Source organism: Symphalangus syndactylus, chromosome 2 (assembly GCF_028878055.3).
Source record: "Symphalangus syndactylus isolate Jambi chromosome 2, NHGRI_mSymSyn1-v2.1_pri, whole genome shotgun sequence".
Taxonomy (NCBI): Eukaryota; Metazoa; Chordata; class Mammalia; order Primates; family Hylobatidae; genus Symphalangus; species Symphalangus syndactylus.
Window position 1 is genome coordinate 103,967,111 of NC_072424.2, and position 23,694 is coordinate 103,990,804.

The following is a 23,694-nucleotide window of genomic DNA, read 5'->3' on the forward strand; positions in this document are numbered from 1 at the left end:
GACAGACTGGCAAGAACCCAAACTTGTCTTGGGGTGGTGAGATTTCATTTCCTTGGGTGTTGACGGAGGTGAATTACAGTTCTTTGTGTCTATCTGAGACTTCTGCCAACATTGTGCAGTACTATATATTAACTAATGTACAAAATTATATACTAGAGCCTTGCCTACAGCAATAGCAACACTTGTTGAGCCAGGGATTAGTTAGCACATTGGGCAGAGCCAGTTGCCTAAACCTGTTGGCCTTTTGATAGAATCTTTATGATTTGGGATTTGTTAATATTCATTACAAGATATTTACACCTAGGACCTTTTCCCTTTTCATTCAGCCTGTACAATACAGCCCTTTAAAAATATTTAGAGGCATCAGAGAAAGTCTGGCAAATATTTGTTTGTAATGTAAAAATGTAGAAATTAATCAGCAATACATTTTCAGGCTATTATATTCAAATCCCAGTTGAAATTTGAACAGATGCACAAGTTTGAAAGAAGTGCATTTATAGAGAGAGGAGAAGGAAAAAATTCAATCACTTTTTATTTTCTTGATCTCTAAAGACCCAAAAAGAAAAAGAATTAAGGCCGGGCACGGTGGCTCATGCCTGTAATCCCAGCACTTTGGGAGGCCAAGGCGGGCAGGTCACGAGGTCAGGAGTTTAAGACCAGCCTGACGAACATGGTGAAACCCCTGTCTCTAATAAAAATACAAAAACTAGCTAGGTGTGGTGGTGGGCACCTGTAATCCCAGCTACTCAGGAGGCTGAGGCAGGAGAATTACTTGAACCTGGGAGGTGGAGGTTGCAGTGAGCTGAGATGGTGCCCCTGCATTCCAGCCTGGGTGACAGAGTGAGACTCCATCTCAAAAAAAAAGAAAAGAAAAAGAATTAAAAAGCATTTTAAAAGAAAAGAGCATGTTATTTTAAAGATGATTGTACATTAAGGAAATTAAGGAAAATTTACCTTAACATAACTTTGATTTTAATTGTAGTCAATTAAATTGTGTTTTTATTTGGAAAACATCTATGTTCTTTCCTTGATTGTAACAAAGTATTAATTGAAGACTCTCAGCATTTTTTTCTTGTGTATTCTTATCTTTCTTTCTGGCAAGAAGAGTTGAAGGAAAAATTGTGCCAGAAAATGGCAGTTATAGAGAACATCTAGGAGATAGGGGTGGGAGAGGCAAAAAAAGATGGCGGAAACCTCAGACGAATACACAAACAACAAGCTCGAATATGCCTGCACATGTGAGAGGGTACACACACACACAAACACACGCACACACACATGCGCATGCACACACAGGAATATAGCTTTTCTATATTTCTCTATGATGATATAAAGATATGGCTACCAAAGATATTGTTGCCAGTTAGTAGGAGTGTCCTCATACTGTCTTAGCAATAATGGCCACTGTTATTCTTTTTAGGATTCGTTTCTGTTTAGAACTCTGCTTTATAAAATCTGCAGTCTAACTTCGAAAATGCTATTCTTGTTGTTCTTTGTCAGCTTGGCCAAAGCCATTTCTTTGTATTTACATTTAGTCCAGATTGCTTGACATAATAACCTAGGCTGCTTTTGCGTTGTTGCTTTCATAGACTTAATCTAGGACAGTGCATCTCAAACTTTCATGTCTATGGGGATCTTGTCTTTGGTGTATCTTATTTTAAAAAGATCTTAGGAATCTTGTTAAAAGATTCTATTTTAGTAAGTTTGAGGTGGGGCCACAGATTCTGTATTTCTACCAAGTTCCCTGGTTATGTCAATCTTTGTCAGTCTATGGACCACACTTTGAGTAGCAAGGGTTAGGTTGCTCCACTTTAGTTCACAGCACAAGCACTCTTTAGTTCTCTAGTTAATGTTATTCTCTATATCTTTCAGCCTTGCAATACAATATAAAAACATTTAATACAAAAACATTTCATATATTTGTTCACATCATTGGTGGAGATGCTAATTTTAATCTGTCATGGGTTATTTATTGAGTGCTGCTAGTTCAGAACTCATAATAACTCATACGACTCTTTAAGCCTCCCTTGGATTTGGTCTCTGTGAAAAAGCATTGACTTCCTTCAGAACACACTTATCTTCTGGTTACTTTGTCAGTCAGAGAATATGTGATCACTAATCATTTCTTTAAGGGAAATTTACCTTAATTTAACATAACTGAATTAAACTGTTTTGCTTTGGAAAACGCCTACACTCTTTTCTTGAATGCAACAAGGTGGAAATTTTTCCCTTGAATAAACAAAGTATAAAAGCAGTATCTTTTAGCCAAGTATCCTTGTTTCTATTTCTTTTTGGCAGAAGGAGTTGAAGTCCTCATGCCACATAATTGAAAGTTAACCCTTACATTCATGATGTTTAATATCTCTAGTAGACATGATGTCATTATTTGTGAGGTATAGTTCCTTTTTCCTTTGGGAATTTATTCTCTCCACTTCTAATTGAATGATTCTGGTAGGGCTTTCTTTTGTGGTTCTTTGCCCAATATTCATAGGGCTCAAGACAAGACCAATCATATTGGCACATTCCCCAGCCTAAGATGATTTAGTCCAGAGAAGATTAAGTGGCCCACTCTGAGACAGAGGTCTCCCAGGAATTGTTTCGTTTGGAGGTGGACACGAAGGGGTATTGTCCCTGGGTCATGGAGCTGGTAGAAGACAAATCAGGCAACAGGATGATATTGATTTTAGTGGGAGAGAATAAGACTACCCGAAGACCAACAGAGATGGGAGATGGGTAGGTGCAGAGAGAAGAGCAGGCAGAGAAGCATTGAGATACTAGTTTCACACCATGAAGATCTGGGTTGTCTTAATTCTCTTTGGCTTTTATTTCAAATATTTGAGTTGCCCAGCTCTTAGTAGCCAAAATGTCCGTTTTTGTAATGCCAGTTTGAGTTGGTTGTCTACTGATTATAATTGAAAGAAGCCTATTAAATATCCAATGCACATTTCTTTAGAACAGTAAAATAGAGGGATGCCTCACTGAGGCTGCTATATCTCATGGCCACACTGTAGTTAGGGTGTATAAACTCAATTTGCAAACAAGAACCAGAATTAATGAAGAACATCTGAAACATGTTTCTTTTTGCCAGCAAGTGCATTATGCATGTGACACCAAAAGGCTAAAAACATAAAATATAACAATTATTGTCACAACTTTGACTGAACATGAACATTCTCAAGACAAAATGCACAAAGTGAACTCAAGCTTAAAACTAAAGACGTTGATTAAAGAAATAGAAAAATAAATCTGCCTGGCTCAAAAAGTAAATGAGGTCAGGCCATTTAAAATTGAACATTAGGAAAAGAAAAGCAGCTTAGACTAATTTTAATAGAAACAAAGGATTGTTTGTGAGTAATGATTTACCCACAAAGAAGAAAAAATATTAAACATGCATTGAATAGCAATAAAACATGCATCAGAACATTTATCTAGGGATCTCAATCCTAAGAGGAAGGTATCAGGGAGGAAGCAGCCCATACTTGGGGGTAGATTTCTCAATCACCTGGAGTGGAAGGCTGTTCAAACTACACGTGCTCTTCTTACTCTCTTTTTGGAGCTTCTCATATACGTTTCTAAGGGGGTATTTTTTCCTACCTCAAATCCTATTCTCAGGAGACAATCTCAGCAAGAGAATGGCAGTTATTGATATTAACTGCTGATGATGTTTAATATCTGTAGTGGACATGATGTCATTGTTTGCCCAGTATAGTTCCTCTTTCCTTTGAGAATTTATTCTTTCCACTTCCAGTTGAGTTAAATAGGCTAGTAAAAATTTACTTAGACTCAGTAAAAGAGATCGCTCTTATTTAACAAAAAATTGAGCGATTTACATGAAAACCAAAACATATATAATGTAAATAAAGATAGGGTGGCTCTATTATTTTTAGTTCACAAGAACCTGTATGACAAAAGGATAGATGAAAGGACTGAGAGGCAATGGAAAGAAAATGAACAACACCTTGAGGATTATGTAATCTATGGGGTATATTACATCCGTTATCTCATTAAATTCTCAAAATATTATGAATTCAATAGTCATATATATTTAACAGATAAAACATATTCATAGAAACAACTTTCTCAATCACATAGTTGTTGTGTAATGGAGGCTGGACTCCAATATATTATTGTTTGGTTCTAAAGGCAATGAACATTCCAGTCCTCTGTGGATGAACAACAAATAGCTATTGAGTGCCCATATACGCCTAAAGGCCTGGTAGGGGAAGACTAATATATATAATTTACAACACAGTTCAAGTGTTTGAACAGAAATGGACACAATATGCTTGTAATAAAATAGAATTTACAACATAGTTTAAGCATTTTCAGCAGAGATGGAGACAATATGCTTGCCATAGTGTGGAACAGTGTTTTATACACTAATGTTTATGGCCTCTTGAATGAGTTATATATAGGAAATTATTGAGGGGAAGTCCTGGAGCACTAGAGAAAAAAGATCTTAAAGATGGTAATTTTCTGCAAAAAGCATCATAGCAAATTTTAATCTCATGCTAAATGACGAGTTAATGGGTACAGCACACCAACATGGCACATGTATACATATGTAACAAACCTGCACGTTGTGTGCATGTACCCTAAAACTTTAAGTATAATAATAATAAAATTTAAAAAAAAAGAAAAAAGCCAGTACTGATTTCAGAGTCAGGAGATCACTGACTGGAATGACTTTGGCAAAGTCATTATGATTAGTGTCATCATTAATAAAACAATGAGGCTTTACTAGGTCTTTTCTAACTTTTATTATATTTAGAAACTACAGAGTTATGAGTCTAAACTATTGAAAAACTTCTTAGGCCATATTACATTTCTCTGTAAGGTTGAAAAGCCTGGAATAGATAAATTATTCAAGATACTTTTGTGTATTATAATTAAGCACGTTAGGCTTTCAATTATGAAAACATTAAAAATAATAGAGCTTCCACTTCTCTATGTCAATCTCAGTCATCTCTATCCCATTATTAAATACTGGAATGCTTCATAGTTGTTTTCTTAGGCTTTATGCTCTTCTCACTTTATACTTTCTCTCTAAGATACCTCACTTTCTGATGTGTGTGGTAAACAGAAGTCTAAGATGGCCCCCAAGATTACCATCCTGTGATGTACACATGTTGTGTATTTCTCCCTTTAGTGCAGATGGAACTTTTGAGTAGCAACGATGGAAGGATTTTGCAGATGTAACTTAGGTCCCTAGTAAGATGATTTTTTGTTAATCAAAAGGGAGATCATGCTGGTTGAGCCTGACCAGATCAAGTGGAGCCTTTAAAAGAGGGTCTTGAAATTCATAATTAGAGAGATTCAAAGTGAGAGAGACAGGAAGCACTGTTGTTGACCTTGTAGAAGTAAATTGCTATGTTCTAAAGAGGGTCACAGGGCAGGAAATGGCAGGCAGCCTCCAGGAGCTGAGAGTCTCCGTCCTATGACCGCACAGAACTAAATTATTTCAACGACCAGTGAGTTTCAAAGAGAACCCTAAGTTGTAGATTAGATTGAAGTTCTGGCCAACACTTTGATTGCAGCTGTGTAAAACCCTGAGCAAAGAACTCAGTTTATCCCTGACTGGACTCCTGACCCATGGAAATTGATACTTGATACAATAGATGGGTGTTGTTTTAAGTGGTTGAATTTGTGGTAATTCGTGACGCAGCAATAGGAAAATGAATACAACATGACTTCAGTTATTACAGATGACTCATAAATTTATACATCCAGCAAGACCTTCTCTTGTATACGTAATTATCTATTTGACATTTGCTCTTGGCTGTCTTAAAGCTATCTCAATTGCAATGTGTTCAAATCAAACTTATGTTTGTTACTTTCAAGCAAAATTCACTGAATATTATCCGTCAACCATCAAACTGGGAAGCAAAAATCCTAGAATTGTGTTGATACCTTGCTCAACTTCATCCCTTTTATCAAATCCATCACAAATTCCAATTCATTTTATGTATTTGTGGCTGGTGCTTCAGACTGGTTTACTCATGTACTCTATCCCCCACAAGTATGCCCTTCCCTGTAGCTTTGAGGCTAAAAAGTTAAAGATAACATTAACTTTTTTTTTTTTTTTGTAGCTAAGATTTCTCATTAGCCTTGGATTCTGTGAGGCAGATGTATTCACGTGAACTTTCCAAGGTGAATACAAACAATGAGAGGTGGCAGCCGCATAGGAGGGGCTCAGATCATGCAGCAAACACTATTGTGGAGATGATGACTCTTCTGGGGCAGCTAAGGCAGTAGTTGAACTGTCTGGTCCTTAGCATCATGAGGGCCTTGGAGGTTTCCAGTAGAACAGTCAGTCTTGTATTGTGTTAGACTTTTCTCTTTGTTGTGTTGCTTCTAGCTGTGGGGCATTCCATCTTGGTGCTTTGACCCCGCTAGAAATTCTATAAGGTACTTAATATCCTGATACAGTCTCATTTTTTGCTTACATTAGATTAGGTCGATGGATATATTTTTTAAAGTCAGCTAATCCATCATCTTCTTTCCATCTCCACTACCACTATCCTATTATAAGCTTTCATTATCTATTACATGGACTCTATCAATAGCCTCTTAGCTGGTTAAACTCTGTATCTACGGTGCCCCTTATAACTCTTATAATCCACTCTCTTCAGCCTGAATGATCTTTTCAATATGCAGACCTCTGTCACTTAAAATATTCAATACCTCTCCATTTTTCTTTATATTTTTTGTATTATATATATTTTTTAATTTTTGTGGGTACATAGTAGGTGTATATACTTATAGGGTACATGAGATATTTGATGCAGGCATATAATGTGTAATAATCACATCAGGTTAAGTGGGGTACCCACCACTTCAAGCATTTATCCTTTGTGTTTCAAGTAATCCAATTATAAATTTAGTTATTAAAAATGTACAAAAATTATTATTGATTACAGTTTCCCTGTTGTGCTGTCAAATACTAGATCTCATTCATTTTTTCTGACTATTTTTTGTATCACTAACCATCCTCTCTTTACTCCTACCCCCTACTACCCTTCCCAGCCTCTGGTAACTATCCTTTTACTCTCTAAGAGTTCAATTGCTTTAATTTTTAGCTCTCACAAATAAATGATAGCATGTGATATTTATCTTTCTGTGCCTGGCTTATTTCACTTATAATGACCTCCAGTTCCGTCCATGTTGTTGCAAATGACAGGATCTCGTTTTTTATGGCTGAATAGTACTCTATTGTATGATATGTACTACATTTTCTTTATCCATGTGTCTGCTGATGGACACTTAGCTTGTTTCCAAATCTCAGCTATTGTGAATATCGCTGCAATATGCATGGGAGTGCAGATATCTCTTTGGTATACTGATTTCCTTTCTTTTGGGTATATACCTAGCAGTGGGATTGCTGGATCATATGGTAGCTGTATTTTTAGCTTATGGAGGAACCTACAAACTGTTCTCCATAGTGGTTGTACTAATTTACATTTCCTCCAACAGTGCAGTAGGGTTGCCTTTTCTCTACATCCTCGTCAGCACTTGTTATTGCCTGTCTTTTGGTTAAAACTCATTTTAACTGTTGTGAGATGATATCTTATTATAGTTTTGGGTTGGAATCAAAACTGAAATATTCTCTGATGATCAATGATGTTGAGCACTTTTCTTATATCTGTTTGCCATTTGTATGTCTTGAAAAATATCTGTTCAGATATTTAGCCCATTTTTGATCAGACTATTAGATTTTTTCCTATAGAGTTGTTTGGGCTCCTTATATATTTGGGTTATTAATCCCTTGTCAGAAGGATAGTTTTCAGATATTTTCTCCCATTCTATAGGTTGTCTCTTTACTTTGTTGATGGCTTTGTTTACTGTGCACAGGCTTTTTAACCTGAGGTCATCTCATTGGTCCTTTTTTATTTTGATTGCCTGTGCTTGTGGGGTATTAAGAAATCTTTGCCTAGTCCAATGTCCTGGAGCATTTTCCCATTTTAAAAATTAGTTTCATAGTTTCAGGGCTTAGATTTAAGTCATTAATCTGTTCTGATTTTATTTCTGTATATGGTGAAAGATAGGGGTATAGTTTCATTCTTCTGCATATGGATATCCAGTTTTCCCAGCATTACTTATTAAAAAGACTGTCCTTTTCCCAGTGTATGCTATTGGCATCTTTGTTGAAAATGAGTTCACTGTAGATGTGTGGACTTGTTACTAGGTTCTCTATTCTGTTCCGTTGGTCTATGTTTCTGTTTTTATGCCAGCACCATGCTGTTTTGATTAATATAGCTCTGTAGTATAATTTGAAGTCAGGTATTGCAATTTCCTCCAGTTTTGTTCTTTTTGCTCAGGAATGCTTTGTCTATTCTGGGTCTCTTGTGAGTCCATATAAATTTTAGGGCTTTTTTTTTTTCTATTTTGTGAAGAATGTCATTGGTATTTTTATAGGGATTGCATTGAATCTGTAGCTTGCTTTGAGTTGTATGGATATTTTAACAATATTTTGATTCTTCTAATCCAAGAACATAGAATATCTTTCCATTTTTTTGGTGTTTGCTTCAATTTCTTTTATGAATACTCACTTCTTTGGTTAAGTTAATTCCTAGGTATTTAATTTTATTTGTTGCTATTGTAAATGGGATTACTTTCTTGATTTATTTTTCAGATTGTTTGCTGTTGACATATAGAAAGGCTGTTGATGTTTGTACGTTGGTTTTGAATCCTTCAACTTAATTGAATTTTAAAAATCAATTCTAATAATTTTGTTACGGAGTTTTTAGTTTTTTCCAAATGTGAGACCTTATCATCTGCAAACAATGATACTTTGACTTCTTCCTTTCCAATTTGGATGCCCTTCATATCTCTCTCCTCTCTGACTGCTCTAGCTAGGACTTCCAGTACTATGTTGAGAAACAGTAGTGACAGTGGGCATCCTTGTCCTATTTCAGATTTTAGAGAAAAGGCTTTTATTCTTTTCCCATTCAGGATGATACCAGTTTTGAGTCTGTCATATATGGCTTTTATTGTGTTGATTTATGTTCCTTCTCAGTTTTTTGAGGGTTTTTATTAATGAAGGAATGTTAAATTTTATCAAATGCTTTTCAGCATCAATTGAAATGTTCATGGTTTTTGTCCTTCATTCTGTTGATATGATGAATCACATTAATTGATTTGTTCATGTTCAATGATCTTTGCATCTTTTCAATAAATCCCACTTGATCATGATGGAATGATCTTTCTAATGTGTTGATTTCTGTTTGCTAGTATTTTGTTGAGGATTTTTGCATTAACATTCATCAGGGATATTGACCTGTAGCTTTCTTTTTTGATGTGTTTTTCTGGTTTTGGTATCAAGGTAATACTGGCCTCATAGAATAAGTTTGGGAGTATTCCCTCTTTCTGTACTTTTCAGATTAGTTTATGTGGTATTGGTATTAGTTCTTCTTTAAATATCTGGTAAAATTTAGCAATGAAGCCGTCAGGTCTTGGGCTTTTCTGTCCTGGAAGACTTTTTATTACAGTCTCAATCTTGTTACTTGTTATTAATCTGTTCAGGTTTTGGATTTCTTTATGGTTAATACTGGTAGGCTGTATGTGTCTAGCAATTTATTCATTTCTTCTAGTTTTTCCAATTTATTGGCACGTAGTTGCTCATAGTAGCCTTAATAATCCTTTGAATTTCTGTGGTATCAGTTGTATTGTCTCCCTTTTCATCTCCAATTTAATTTATTTGAGTCTTCTCTCTTTTTTTCTTAGTCTGGCTAAGGATTTGTTGATTTTGTTTATCGTTTCAAAAAACCAGCTGCTTGTTTCTTTGATCTTTCGTATTGTTTTCTTTGTTTCCATTTCATTTATTTTCACTCTGATCTTTATTATTTCTTTTCTTCTACTGATTTTGAGCTTGGTTTGCTCTTGCTTTTCTGGTTCTTTAAGGAGGACATTTAGGTTGTTTATTTGAAGGCTTTCTATTTTTCTGATATATGTGCTTATAGGTATGAGCTTTCTCTTAGTACTGCTTTTGCTGTATCCTAGGCTTTGGTATGTTTGGTTTCCACTGTCATTTGTTTCAAGAAATTTCTCAATTTTCTTCTTAATTTCTTAATTAACCAATAGTTTCCAGAATTCCTCTTGTTATTATTTTCTGGTTTTATTCCACTGTGGCCAGAGAGATGCTTGATATAATTTCATTTTTTTTTGAATTTTTGACTTGTTTTGTTGCTCCAGCATAGTCTATCCTTGAGAATGATCCGTGTGCTGAAGAGAAGGATGTGTATTCTGCAGCCACTGGACAAAATGTCCTGGAAATATCTATTAGGTCAATTTGGCCTAGGATGCAGATTAAGTCCAATGTTCTTTGTTGATTTTCTGTCTGGATGATCTAGTCCAATGCTGAAAGTGGGGTGTTGAAGTCTTCAACTATGATTGTATTGGGGTATATCTCTCTTTATCTCTAATAATATTTGTTTTATATATCTGGGTGCTCCAGTGTTGGGTCCACTGTATTTACAGTTGTTTTTAAGCTCTTGCTGAATTGACCCCATTATCATTATACAATGACATTATTTGTCTCTTTTTATAGCTTTTGTCTTGAAATCTATTTTGTCTAAGTATAGTGACTCATAATGTTTTTTGTTTTCTATTTGCATGGAAGATCTTTTTCCATCCCTTTATTGTCAGTCTATGTGTCTCTTTATAGGTGATGTGTGTTTCTTGTAGGCAAGAGATAGCTGGTTCTTTGTTTTTTATCCATTCAGGCACTCTTTGTCTTTTGATTAGAGAGCTTAGTTCATTAGTGAAGGTGATTTTCTTTGATGATATCTTCTAATTTCTTGGTTTTTATTTTTTTGGTATGTGTTGCATTTTTTTTTGATTTGAGGTTATCATGAGGCTTGGAAATAATATTTTAAAACCAACTATTTTAAATTAATGACAACTTAATACTGAATGCACAAACAAACCAACTGACAAGCAAAAAGAATACAAACTGTGCAATTTAATTTCATCTCCCTACTTTTTAACTTTTTGCTGCTTCTGTTTATTTCTTGTACTGTTTATGACTTGAAAAGTTGTAGTTTTTATTTTTGATTGGTATATCTTTTAGTCTTTCTACTCAAGACATGAGTAGTTTATACACCGCAACTACAGTGTTATAATATTCTGTATTTTTCTGTGTACTTACCATAATATTAACAGTGAGGTTTGTACCTTTAGGTAATTTATGTTAGCTCATTAATGTCTTTTTATTTCAGATTGAAGAACTTCCTTTAGCAACTCTTGAAGGACAGATATGGTGTTGATAAAATCTCCTAGCTTTTGTTTGCCTGGAAAAGTCTTTATTTCTCCTTCATGTTTGAAGGCTATTTTCACTGGGCATATTACTCTAGGACAAACATCTTTAGGTTGTTTATTTGAAGTTTTTCTATGTTTTTGATGTAGGCACTTATCTGTAAACTTTCTGTAAACCTAGCTGTAGACTTTCCTCTTAGTACTGCTTTTGCTGCATCATAGGTTCTGGTATGTTTTGTTTCCATTGTCATTTGTTTCAGGAAATTTTTCAATTTTCTTCTTAATTTATTCATTGACCCATAGTTTCCAGAATTCTTCCTGTTATTGATTTCTAGTTTTATCCCATTGTGTTCAGAGAATATTTTTCCCTCAGCACTTGAAATATGTCATGCCTCTCTTTCCTGGACTGTAAGGTTTCCACTGAAAGTCTGCTGCCAGATATATTGGTGCTCCATTATATGCTATTTGTTTCTTTCCTCTTGCCACCTTGAAGATCCTTTTTTCATCCTTGACCTTTGTGACTTTAATTATTGGATGTTTTGAGGTAGTCTTTTTTGGGTTATTTATGCTTGTTGTTTTATAACCTTCTTGTACTTGAATATTGATATCTATCTCTAGGTTTGTGAAGTTCTCTGTTCTTATCCCTCTCAATGAACTTTATACACCTGTCTCTCTCTCTTCCTCCTTTTCATAGTCAATAACTCTTAGATTTCTCCTTTTGAGACTATTTTCTAGATTCTGTAGGCATACTTTTTTTGGTCTTCTTTTCTTTTGTCTCCTCTGACAGTATATTTTCAAATAGCCTATCAAGCTTACTAATTCTCACTTCAGCTAAATCAATCCTGCTGTTAAGAGACTCTGATGCATTCTACAATATGTCAATTGTGTTTTTCAACTCCCTAATTGCTGCTTGATTCTTTTTAATTATTTAAATCTCTTTGTTAAATTTATCTGATAGAATTCTGAGTTATTTCTTGAATTTTGTTGAGTTTGCTCAAAACAGCTATTTTACATTCTCTGTTGGAAAGATCACATATGACTGTCTCTCCAAGATTGGTCCTTGATGTCTTATTTAGTTTGGTTGGTGAAGTCATGTTTTTCTGGATGATCTTGATGCTTATGTATATTTGTTGGTATCTGGGCTTTGAAGAGTCAGGTATTTATTGTAGTCTTCACAGTCTGGGCTTGTTTGTACCTATTTTTCTTGGGAAGGCTTTCCAGGTTTTGAAGGGACTTGGGTGTTATGATCCAAGTTTTTGATCACTGTAGCAGTATCTGCATTGGGGGCATCCAAACCTAGGAACACTATGGCTCTTGCAGACTCGTAGATACCACTGGGATGGTCTTGGATAAGATCCAAAAGAATTCTCTGGATTACCAGGCAGAAACTCTTGTTCTTTTCTTTCACTTTCTCCCAAACAAATGGAGTCTCTTCCTCTATGCTGAGCTGCCTGGAGCTGGGGGACGGGTGACACAAGTACCCCTGTAGCTACCACCACTGAGACTGTGCTGGGTGTGACCTGAAACCAGCACATCACTAGGTGGGTCTTTTCTATGGCTTGTGGTACTCACTAGCCTGGCTACCTCCTGTATTCACTCAAGGCCCTAGGGCTCAACACTCAGCAGATGGTGAAATCAGTTAGGTTTGTGTCCTTCCTTTAAGGGTGGCAATTTTCCCTCAACTGCAGGTGAGTCCGGAGATGCCATTTGGGAGTCAGGGCCTGAAGTCAGAAGCCTTAGGAAACTACCTAGTTCTCTATTCTACTGCAGTTGAGCTGGCACTCAAGCCACAAGACAATGTCCTTCCCACTCTTCCCTCCCCTTTTCACAAGCAGAGGAGTCTTTTCCCCTGGCAACCACTGCCCAAGGCCTGCAGTGAGTACTATCTGGCTATTTTTGATGTTTCAGTCAAGGCCCAATAAGCATGAGATGAGTACTGCCAGGGTAGTGGACTTCTGTGTGGCTCAGGGCATGTCCAGAAATGCCATCCAAAAACCAAGGTCTAGAACTGGGGACCCCAAGAACCCAGTTGGTGCTCTGCCCCACTGTGGCTGAGTCGGTACCTAAGCAGCAAGACAAAGTCCCCTTACTCTTCCCTTTCCTGTTCTCAAGCACAAGGAGTCTCTCCTCATAGACAACACAGCTGGGTATGTGCTGGGGCACACCTGAAGCCAGCATATCTCAGAATCTCACACAAGGTTCATGGTGTGTACTACCTGGCCACCGCTGCTGATTATTCAGAGTCTAAGAACTCTTTAGTTAGCAGGTGATGAATCCTGTCAGGACTGGGTCCTTCCCTTCAAGGCAGTGGTTTCACATCTGGCCCAGGGTATACCTAGAAATATCATCCATGAGCTAGGGCCTGGAATGGGGCCTCAGGATTCTGCCTGGTGTCCTATCCCTACTGTGGCTGAGCTCATATCCAAGTTGCAAGACAAAGCCCTTTTTACTTTTTCCTCTCTCTCCTCAAGTGGAAGTAAGAATTCTCTCCTGGAACTGCCAGCTGCACTCCCTGGGGTTGGAGGAGAGGTGGCACAAGTCCTTTGGCTATCCCAGCCATTTTCTCACTAGGTCATGTGCTCTGAGCCCAGCACAGCACCAGAACTTGCCCAGGAATTGCAGTCCTTGTGGCCTATGCTGCTTTTCAAGTTTATTTAGAACTTGAGATCACTTTACCCTGTGGTGATGAGGCTTGGTAGAACTCAAGTTCTGACTGCTGGATGGGTGATTTCCCTCTGGCTAGGGCTGGTCTAAATGCTCTCCCTGTAGGCACCAGCTGAGTTCTGCCCAGTGCTGCTTGTCAGAGTGACAGGACAGCACTAAGTCCCAATACAAAGTCCCGCGATTGTTATGCTTTCCCTCGCCAAAGTGTATAGATTCTCCGTGCCACATGGCTGCTGCCAGGGGATGGAGGAGGGGTGTTGTTGGCAATTCAAGACTGTCATTCTTACCCTATTCAGTGCCCTTTTCAGTAATATGAAGTTAAAACCAGGTCCTGTGATGGCTTACCTGATTTTTGGTTCCTATGAAGGTGTTTTTTTGTGTAGGTAGTTGTTAGATTTGGTGTTCCTGCCAGAAGGAAGATCAGTGGAGGCTTTCTGGCCATCTTGCTTCACCTTCTTCCTCCATTGTCCTTTAGATAAAATCAAAATCTTCCCTAGCCTACAAAGACTGATCGCTATTTAGCTCTTTAGTTAATCTTGTACTTCTTTTCCCGTTAGTCACTGAAAGTCAAGAGACGTTTAGTCTCTTGCAGGTACCATGCACCTTGCCACTTTACCAAATCTGTAGAGCCTACCAGCATCAGACTGCACAGATTTAAGGTCTTACACACCAGCTCTCTTCTTCAAGGAAGACTCTTTCTTCTAATTTTCCCTAATTTACACCTTCCCGTGATTTCTAAAATCAGCACTTCCTTAAGGAAGCCCTTATTAGCCTCTGCATCTTGGTCAATTACCTCATGTTTTTGTTACATTATCTATCCCTTAGGGATTCCAGTTTGCAGAGTTGCAGTTTTCTATGTAATCATTTGACTAACAACTGCCTCTCTCACTTTATGGTCATCACCCTGTGAACAAGTACTTTTTGTTTTTACTCACACTATATTCCTTCCACCAAATATTTGCTAAATAATGAATGAAGCACTTATAATGTTCTAAGTATTCTTCTAAGTGATTTATAAACATTAACTTGTTTTTTCTTTACATAAATACTATGAGGGAGGTAGAATTATTTTATTCTATAAGTCAAGATAATCTAAGCTACCTTGTGGCAACAGCCCCCCAAATCCAGTGATTTAAGATGACCTCAGCCAAAGTTTTTTTCTGGCTTATTCTTCATGTAACATACAGGTTAGCAGGTGGAAGGCATTACTGTAGTTATTCAGAGACTCAGGTTAGATATTTCATCTTGACACATGCTTCTGAATTGTTGCAGAAGGGAAGACGGATGATGGAGAATCATGTCCCAGATCCTAAATGCTTCTACCTAGAAGTAACACACTTGGGAAAAGCAAGTTGCCTAGCCATGTCTAACTACAAGGGGGTAGAGGTGTACAGTCATAGCAGAGACCTATCAAAAAGAGAATCATAAATATTTGGTGATCAGACAAAAAATTGGTCTACTGTGTTTATCATTTTCACTTTAAAACTGAATAAATAGACATACGGAGCAGCAGCTTGCTTAAAAACAGAGGAGCCAGAGCTTGAATTTGGAAGGTTTGCCCACAAACCCCTGACTTCAGATCTCTATGTTATTTTTCTTTATCCACCCTGGTACCTAGATATTTCCATTCTAGGAAAAAATGGTTAACCATGTCTCTGTTATTGCTTTTGCTCCCAAAGGAAAGGAGTCAATTGCTGCTATATCCAGAGTTTCATACTCTGAAGATCATAAAAATGAAGACATTTCTTCAGGAAGTTCACAGTCAGAAGCTGATATGCCAGCAGTCTCTTTTGCTCTTTGGTCTTTTGAAAGAGTCCATTTATACCCATCATTACATAATTGAACACTTTACATAAAAGATAATTTGGTCAAGTCTACATAGTCAAATTTTTGTTCTAAATTTTTCCTTCCAAATCTGGATGTCTTTTTTTTAATTTCCAACTTTTAGGTTCAGGGGGTACATGTGCAGGTTTGTTACATGGGTAAATTGCATGTCATGGGGTTTGGGGTGCAGATTATTTCATCACTCAGGTAATGAGCATAGTAACTGATAGATAGTTTTTCGATCCTCATTCTCTTCCCATCCTATACCCTAAAGTAGGCTCCAGTATTTATGATTCCCTTCTTCATGTCCATGTGTACTCAATGTTTAGCTCCCACTTATTGGTGAGAACATGTAGTATTTGGTTTTCTGTTCATGCATGAATTTGCTTAGGATAATGGCCTTCAGCTCTATCCATGTTGCTGCAAAGGATGTAATTTCATTCCTTTTCATGACTGCATAGTATTCCGTGGTGTATATGTACCACATTTTCTTTATTCAGTCCACTGATGATGTTACCTAGGTTGATTCCATGTCTTTGTTATTGTGAATAGGGCTGCAATGAACATATGCATGTATGTGCCTTTACAGTGGAATGATATATATTCCTTTGGGTATATACCCAGTAATGGGATTGCTGGGTTGAATGGTAGTTCTGTTTTAAGTTCGTTGTGAAATCTCCAGACTGTTTTCCACAGTGGCTGAACTTCGCATTCCCATCAGCACCAAATCAGCATTCCCTTTTCTCTGCAACCTCACCAGCATCTGTTATTATTTAACTTTTTAATACCAGTCATTCTGACTGGTGTAAGATGGTATCTTACTGAGATTTTGATTTGTATGGACCTAACGATTAGTAACATTGAGCATCTTTTCATATGTTTGTTGGATGTGTATATGTCTTCTTTTGATAAGTATCTGTTCATGTCTTTTACCCATGTTTTAATGAGATTATTTGCTAATTTGTTTAAGTTCCTTATAGATTCATCTTTGTTGGATGCATAGTTTGCAAATATTTTCTCCCATTCTGTAATTTGTCTGTTTACTCTGTTTCTGTTAGTTTCTGTTGCTGTATATAGTTTCTTTTGCTGCATACTCTGCTGATAGTTTCTGTTAGTTTCTTTTGCTGCATAAACTAAACTGTTTAATTTAGTTAGGCCCTACTCATCAGTTTTTGTTTTTGTCACAGTTGCTTTTGTAGCCTTCTTCATGAAATCTTTGCCAGGTCCTATGTCCACAATGGTATTTCCTCAATATTCTTCTAGGATTTTTATAGTTCTAGGTTTTACTTTTAAGTCTTTAATTAATCTTGAGATGATTTTTGTAAAAGGCAAAAGGAAAGGGTCCAGTATCAGTCTTCTGCATATGACTAGCCAGTTATTCCAGCACCATTTATTGAATAGGGAGTCATTTCCCTGTTGCTTTTTTTGTCAACTTTTCAAAGACCTGATGGTTGTAGATTTATAGCTTTATTTCTGGGTTCTCTAACCTGTTCCATTAGTCTATGTCTCTGTTTTTGTAACAGTACCGTGCTGTTTTGGTTACTGTAGCCCTGTAGTATAGTTTGAAGTTAGGTAACGTGATGCCTCCTGCTTTGTTCTTTTTGCTTAGGATTGCCTTAGCTATTCAGGCTCTTTTTTGGTTCCATATTAATTTTAGAATAGTTTTTTTTTCTAAATTCTGTGAAGAATGTCACTGATAGTTTGATAAAAATAGCACTGAATCTGTAGATTGCTTTGGGAAGTATGGTCATGTTAACAATATTGATTTTTCCTATCCATGAGTATAGAATGTTTTTCCATTTCCATTTCCATTTGTTTCTGTCATCTCTGATTTCTTGATCAGTTTTATAATTTTCATTGTAGAGATGTTTCACCTTCTCAGTTAGCTGCATTCCTAGGTATTTTATTCTTTTTTTTTGGCTGTCGTGAATGGGATTTCATTCTTGATTTGTCTCTCAACTTGGACTTTATTAGTATATAGAAATGCTATGAATTTTTGTTTTTCATTTGTTTGATGGGTTTTTCTCTATCCCTTTACTTTGAGCCTATGGATAACATTGCATGTGAGATGGATGTCTTAAAGACAGCATATAGTGTTACTTCTTTATCCATCTTGCCGCTCTATGCCTTTTAAGTGGACACATTTAGCCTGTTTACATTCAAGGTTAATAGTAATATGTGTGGATTTGATCCTGTCATCTTGTTGTTACCTGGTTCCTATATAGATTTGATTGTGTAACTGCTTTATAGTGTCAATGGTCTATGTACTTAAATGTGTTTTTGTGGTCACTAGTAATGGTCTTTTGTTTCCATGTGTAGCACTCCCTTAAAAACCTTGTAAGGTAGGTCTGGTGGTAACTAATTCTCTTAACATTTGCTTGTCTGAAAATAAATTTTATTTGTTCTTCACTTAGGAAGCCTAGTTTGGCTGGTATGAAATTCTTAGTTGGAATTTCTTTTCTTTAAGAATGGTGAGGCTGGGTGCAGTGGCTCATGCCTGTGATCCCAGCACTTTGGGAGGCCGAGGCAGGTGGATCACAAGGTCAGGAGATCGATACCATCCTGGCTAACACGGTGAAACCTCGTCTCTACTAAAAATACAAAAAATTAGCTGGGCATGGTGGTGGGCACCTGTAGTCGCAGCTACTCGGGAGGCTGAGGCAGGAGAATGACGTGAACCTGGGAGGTGGAGCTTGCAGTGAGCCAAGATCGCGCCACTGCACTCCAGCGTGGGCAACAGAGCAAGACTCCGTCTCGAAAAAAAAAGAAGGCTGAATATAGGCCCCTGATGTCCTCAGACTTGTAAGGTTTGGGCTGAAAGGTCCACTGTTAGCCTGATGGGGTTCCCTTTGTAGGTGACCTGTCTTTCTTTCTAGCTGCCTTTAATATTTTTTCTCTCATGTCGACCTCGCAAAATCTTAATGACTATGTGTCTTGGAGATGCTTGTCTTGTATAGTATCTTGCAGGAAATTCTGAATTTCCTGAATTTGAATGTCGTCCTCTCAACAAGGTTGTGTAAATTTTTATGGACAGTATCCTCAAGTATATTTTCCAAGTTGCTTGCTCTCTCTTTCTATCAGGGACTCCAAAGAGTTGTAGGTTTCATGTTTTTACATAATCCCATATTTCTCAGAGGTTTTGTTCATTCTTTTTCTTTATTTTTCTCTGAGTTGATTCAAAGAATCAATCTTTGAGAGCTGAAATTCTTTCCTCAGCTTTGTCTATTTTGCTGTTAATACTTCTGATTGTATTATGAAATTCTTGTAGTGAGTTTGTCAGCTCTGTCACACCATTTTGGTTCTTTCTTAAAATGGCTATTTCATCTTTCAGTTCTTGTTTGTTTTACTGGATTCCTTAGATTTTTTGAATTGGGTTTCAACTTTCTCCTCAATCCTGATGATCTTTGTTGCCACCCAGGTTCTGAATTCTATGTCTGTCATTTCAGTCATTTCAGCCTGGTTAAAACCATTGCTGGAGAGTTAGTGCCATCGTTGGAAGGTAAAAAGACACTCTAGCTTCTTGACTTGCCAGGGTTCTGGCATTCATTTCTCATCGTTGTGGGTTGATGAAAGTTCTTTCAATCTTTGAAGTTGCCTTCCTTTGAATGAGGCTTTTTGCCTTTACATTCCTTGATGGCCTTGGGGTTTGACTGTGGTATAAGTTGGGTTCAATCTGGTGGCTTTGTTTCTGGATGATTTCAGGGGGCTAAGGCTCACCTCAGTACTGCTGGGCTACATTCTCCAATGCTGGGGGGCTGGGACCAGGCCCATGGCCTTTTTCTTTGTCCCCTCAAAGGGGACAAAGGTTTTCCTGGTCCAGCAAAGGTTTTCCTGGTCCTCTGGCAACAACAGTCTGATGAGGGGTGCCAGCAAAAGTGCTTCATCAGGGTGGTGGCAGCACGGCCCATGCTCACGTTCCAGCAGTGGCAGAGTTGCATCGCAGCAGGGTCCACACACATGTGCGTGCCCTGGTGGCAATAGAGTGGCAGCGTGGCAAGCACCACATGTGTACGCTTGTGCTGGCAGTGAAAGAGTGGCAGGTTACATGCACTGTTGGTGATAAGGTGGCAAGGTTGGTGCACATGCCAGCGGCAGTGGGGCAACAAGTTCTACATACTTGCATGCACTGGAAAAGGAGTGGATGGAGGCTGCAGGCAAGTGCGTGCTGGTTGGGGCCCATCTGCAGAAGCTCTTTGATGATTAGGTGGGGTCCCTTAGAAAAGGATCTATGGAGGTAGCTGCTGGGAAGGACCTGGTTGGGCATCCGAATCTGCACTGCAAGTGGATGTGGCCACGAGGGACCCTGAGAGAGGCTGACAGACGGGGGTGCTCAGATCAGACTGGCCTCATGTCACAGGTAAGATAGTTTTGTTCTGTTCAGGTCTGACAGTCAACAAAGCCAAAGCTACCCCAAAGGAGCATGGTGAGCTTTGAGAGATGGGCATTTTGGGCCATGTTCCACTGTAGCCTCTCCTGTGCCAAACACTCCGGGCTGGACACAAGCTGTAGTCCTGTCCTTAACAATTCTCCAGGCAGCTCTCCCTATCAGCTCAAATGACCAGGGGGTTTAATGGCTTCTTCTGCAGCTAGGATCCTGGAGGTCCGTGGAGAGAGGGGGCCACTCCATGCCTATTTAATTCATCCCTTCTCCAGTAGCTGCTCAGAGTCAGGAGTCAGTTCCAGTGCTCAGCAACCCCATGCAGGGTTCCCAGCTTCCTCTCCCTTCAGTCCAGGGTCTGCACCCTTCCTCTGTTCATTCTCAATGCCTTCTTTCTGAAGATCTGCTAGGACTGTGCTGATCTTCTTGGTGGTCTGGTCTCCGTGGGAGATGCTCTTCCTGGCTGCATCTAGTCCAACATCTTGGCTCTTCTCTGTAGTCAAATGTTATCCTCAAACATAAACTTTGAACAAAACTGATCTTATTAAAGGTTTTTCTGATAGTTTTTGCCCGAGATTTGATGAGTCAATTATGTTTACTATTTTTTTTTTTTTTTTTTTTGAGACGGAGTCTCGCTCTGTCCCAGGCTGGAGTGCAATGGTGCGATCTCGGCCCATTGCACCCTCTACCTCCTGGTTGAAGCGATTTTCCCACCTCAGCCTCCTGAGCAGCTGGGACTACAGGCATGCGCCACCACCCCCAGCTAATTTTTGTATTTTTAATACAGACAGGGTTTCACCACGTTAGCCAGACTACTCTCAAACTACTGACCTCAAGTGATCCATCTGCCCGTCTCAGCCTCCCAAGGTGCTGGGATTACAGCGGTGAGCTACTGCACCTGGCCTATGTTTACTAATTTTTAATCAGAAATACATTTCCCTGGGTAGTGTCACTCTGGACCATTAAATGAATTTGAGAACATGATGAGTAGTTAACCCTGAAGCTCTAAATTTACTTGGGCTTTTATGAAAATAAAACCCAAAACTAGCATTTATGTAAGAGAGTAAGCAATAAGCTATTTACTTATTTGCTTTTAACCATAGGACAAGAGGAAAAAGAATGGAAAATTTGAGTGTGTTTTTATTGATCAGGTACTGGCTAATATTTTAAATAAACTTGTAATTTTGACTGATAATTTTAGAATTTATTTTGCCAAATATCAGGAAATACTTTTTCAAACTAAAAAAATTCAGGCAAGAAGCCGTATAGATCTTGCCGATCCCGACATCAATTACTTAAGAATACGGTTTGTTACTTATTCCATGAATATTTTGTAAATATTAATGTTTAACCAAAATAATCATGTTCATATTATCTGCTCACAATCTTTTCTGTGCTCGCATTAAAGAAAATTTCTTGCTTTTCAAGTAGAGATGAATTATAATAATTTCTATATGGAAATGATTATCATATGGTGTTTGTTGCCTATTATAGAAATGTAAATATTATAGTAATAGAATAATGCTCTTCGGGACAAAACTCTGAAACTAAAGATAGAAAAAGAATAAAGTAAAATAAAACATTAATATTGAAGGAATTGTTTGTGGGCATGTGTGTATTTGCTGCCAGCATATTTTTAAAAAGTTCTGTATTCCTCATTTTAGAATCTACATTTTTAATGGACTAGATTGTAAGACAGTTGATATGTGTCCCCACCCAAATCTCATCTTGAATTCCTAGGTGTTGTGGGAGGGTCCCAGTAGGAGGTAATAGAATCATGGGGGCAGGTCTTTCCTGTGCTGTTCTCATGACAGTGAATAAGTCTTATGAAATCTAATGGTTCTAAAAAGGGGAGTTTCCCTGCACAAACTCTTTCTTTGCCTGCCACCATCTATGTAAGTTCCTCCTTGTTCTTCCTTGCCTTCTGCCATGATTGTGAGGCCTCCCAGCCATGTGGAAATGCAAGTCTGTTAAACCTCTTTCTTTTGTAAATTGCCCAGTTTGGGTATGTCTTTATTAGCAGCATGAAAATGGACTAATACAATAGACATTGATTTTTAAGTATTTATCCTTATGTAAATGCTATAATAACTAGCAAAACCCCACAAAGGACTGAAGTAGGTCTGCAACAGAGGCTTACACAGACTTCAGTGTTTGTTTCATGGAAAAAGCAGACAAATGTGCCATTTACCCTGGAGAGTCTTGGGGAGAAGACTCCATAGAGAGTAGTTTTCCCTTTTCTGAGTGCTGCTGTCAATACCTTGGTATTCCAGGATTCGAGGTGTCAGAGTCCAGTTTAAGTCTCAGCTAACCATAAGAGACTCCCACTGAAATCAGCCAGAGAGATACATGAGCATCTTATCCAAGCAGGATGATCTTTCCTCTCTGCCACAGAACCTGAATTTGGATATATTTACATATCTCTACAGAATATTTGCCTATTTAACCATCTCAGAAAATTGCCTAAAAAGCTGATAATGTTTTATAGCTCCTTAATCCCACTTTCCCTAAATTAATGAAATTCCCTTCAAGCCTCTGAAATTAACACTCTAGATATTTACAATGTGCTTCTGTTTAGTTACCTTACACTGCTATCCCTTCCTCGATTTTAGTTTCACGAAGGTCTTCCCACTTTAACACCATTTACTGAGCAGGATCTCTCTCTCATTTACTTCTGCCTCTCTGTCTCTTTCTATCATATCTCCTTTTATATGACAATAGACTCTGCAAAGACCCCTTGGAAATGAGGCCATTTCCTGTTAAGTGATCCTGGGGAATGTGGAATGTAAAGACAATTGAGAATAAGGTAGTGTGTCCTGTTGTAAAGGTACATAAAAGCCGTAAAACATGAGAACAGGGCAGGGGGCACGGGTGGGAGAGGAGGGTGGTGAGTTTTGCCATGTGCTGTTTCTCTCCAGATCTGTTTTTTAAAAGTCACTTCTGGCCCCTTGGCCAATCTGCATTTAATTACCTGTTCCTGCTCTATTCCCCAGACAACCAGCAGTGTGGTCAGTCTATTCCCCACCCCTCTGTGAGGCCCAGCTCTGGGGTGAAGCTGATGTATTACAAATGCCTTGTGGACCAAAACAATGTATGTGTCTGCTGGGATTTTCACTAAGTGGTCAGGATGCCAACCACAGTCCTGATCGTTTTAAATGGCTTGTGATCTGAGGCTAGGGAGATGCTCATTAGTGGCCATAGGAGGCCAGTGTCAGGGACAGATTGAAGCAAGTCACTCTGCTTTCTGCCAGCACAAGCATGAACAGAAGAGACCGTGTTAATAAAAGTTCCTGAGATGAAGCTATAGAATAAGGTACTTGTGTATGATTATAAACATTTTGCCCTGTGGTGACTCTATCAAACTTACTCCAAGCCTGATAAGCGCTGCCTCTTTAGGGGTCATTAAGTTCCCTGAAAATTTAAACAGCTGTCACTTGTGATCCTCCTCAGGTGCTCATGTGGGAGAGATTAGCTTGTGTTTATAAGCCGACCTGTTCATTAAGCACCTGCCCGTGTGGAACCCCCCCGCCCCTCCACAGGCTGTGAGTCAGGCTTGCAGATCTCCCACAGATAAT